General features: G+C 43.0%; 1 long non-coding RNA gene across 1 annotated transcript in view; it reads right to left on the bottom strand.

Moving 5' to 3' along the window:
- LOC116686000 (uncharacterized) overlaps nucleotides 1-1,838 on the bottom strand; it is a 25,668-nt gene extending 23,830 nt beyond the window's left edge. Inside the window, exon 1 of the long non-coding RNA XR_004331115.1 lies at nucleotides 1,827-1,838. This is a non-coding gene — a long non-coding RNA (uncharacterized LOC116686000). The remainder of the gene's footprint in view (nucleotides 1-1,826) is intronic.
- Nucleotides 1,839-2,120: the final 282 nt, after the last annotated feature.

Here is a 2,120-nt window from a genome sequence, read left to right as displayed (position 1 = left end):
GTTCAGCTTTTCGACACTCTCTTTTTTTTGTTCTCACCAGTAGAACATGTCTCCATGGAGATCTTTTCTTACCAGAGACAACTTCGACCTTAGTGGGAGCAATGGCATTGTGGGAAAATAATACAATGACTGAGGTGGGCCATGCCCAACAGGGTTCCACTGGAACGGCCCAGTAAAAGCTGGCTTAAAGTATATACTGAATAACCAAAGACTAAATAAGAGGTGTGTATGTGTGACATATTATACATTATGCTTTGAGCTGGGGTACAGTAGGAGGGAGAGAACAGGAGGGCTATCTTAGTCAGATAAGCACAGTGAGCACGAGAAGAGGAGATGGTGAGGCCAAGGACACTGAAGTTCGAGGACGGTCTGATAACTCGAGAACAGGACAAGAAGGGGTGAACATAGCGTCTTGTGAAGTAATGATAACCGAAAAAATAGACGGCAAGAAGGAAGAGCAGAGCAGGGATTGTACCCCAGCAACAGTATAGCTGACCAATCAGGCCCCACAAGGGGAACCATAAACCTGAGCACGCTATTGTTTAAGTGCCTTGGGAACCTCTGTACTAGACAAGTTTCCATCAGGTCCGTGCACGTAGAACTGCTCGGAAACGCATTTCATCTGTTGACCACAAGAATAACGCTGTGTTAACACATGGAGTCAGTTGTCAGTTTATAGAAGGATTTCCCCAACAAATTTGGTGACCCGTACGTGATAACGATTGGACAGGAGAATCCAACTGGACCTTGGCATTGTGTCCCCGGTCCGGTTCAGCTCAGCCACCGGACTGACATCGCAGCCCGTGAAGGGGACTGAGCGGCGATACTGCGATCGTTGGTGTGATCACTGAGAGTCTCAACAAAAAAGTGAAGCAGAAGCCTGTTTAAAATCAAAATTCTGTTATTGGCTGAAAACTAAATTGATGTGATCACATTTCAACTGTCGTAAGTGTTGTTTAAGCGAAAAGTATTGATTGAATGTGCTGTAATTAAAGGGATATAAACAGATGAATGTTGGGGCATGTGATGTGATTAAACAGAGAAAAAACAACTAGAGAGTTGTAGAGAATTGTTGAATAATACGGGTGGCGGTAGGAGAGGAAAAGGGACAAATAGTAGAGGAAATACGTCCAGATGGTTGACGAGGTAGGAGACTGCTAAGGACAGATAGTTCAGATGAGTGATTGGGAATTGCCACCCTTGGTTCTGTGTGAAACACCTGAAAAAGAATTGCATTAACAGATTGTCATTGTAATATTACAGTCCACCGCGAGGTATTTGTGCAAAGGAGTGAGCAGTACTTTTTAATGTAAAGATATAGAGATTACATAAAAGGCTTTAGATGGAGTTTATATGAAAAATTGTTTGTTGTGCATTTTTTTTTTTTTGTTGTTATGTTTTATCTGCTATGTGTAAAATACGACACTTATGGTAAGTGTTAGTAGGAGTGCAAAAAGGATTGAGATAAAAGTTGTTGAGTTGGATTTTTGTAGTATTTGTAAAATTACCCCGCTTAGTTTAGTGCGTTTGAATATAGCAAGTGTGGGAGAGGAGGATGGATTGAGGGAGAAGGGGGCTGCTCCGGAGAAAGTGAAGAAATAGTGAAGTATGAAAAAGTAAGTTGGAGATGCGGAAAGGCAGGCAGAGGAGGAAAAGAAAAGAAAATGGTTTAAATTGACTAAACCAAAGCAGAAGGAGTATGAAGAGCAGAAAGAGAATATGGGGTGGGGTTGAAAATGACAAATGCAATACAGAAACAATTGGGATTGACAAAACAGATGACAAAAGTTCACCAAAAACTGAGACAGAGCTGAACAGAATAAAACCGCTAGCGCAGAGAAAACCCGTGCCCGCTGAGGCGCCCCCGCCAACAAACCCTTTTTATCCAGACATAAGAAACCTAAGAATTTCCGCTCCACCGCCGCGTATACAGGTCCAACGGCATCAAAAAACCACAGTCCAAGCCCCAGTGGTAAAGCCCATTTACAGCCAAATGCATTACAAATAGACGTACCACAGGACCCATTGATACCGGCATTAGAGGGCGCGTACAGGATTTAGAATGTTATCTAAATTTAATGGTACAGTCAGCTCAGGGGGAGAGCAGCGGCTCCACCACA

This window comes from Etheostoma spectabile, unplaced genomic scaffold, assembly GCF_008692095.1.
Source record: "Etheostoma spectabile isolate EspeVRDwgs_2016 unplaced genomic scaffold, UIUC_Espe_1.0 scaffold280, whole genome shotgun sequence".
In the NCBI taxonomy this organism is placed as follows: Eukaryota; Metazoa; Chordata; class Actinopteri; order Perciformes; family Percidae; genus Etheostoma; species Etheostoma spectabile.
This window is presented reverse-complemented; position numbering and strand designations above follow the sequence as displayed.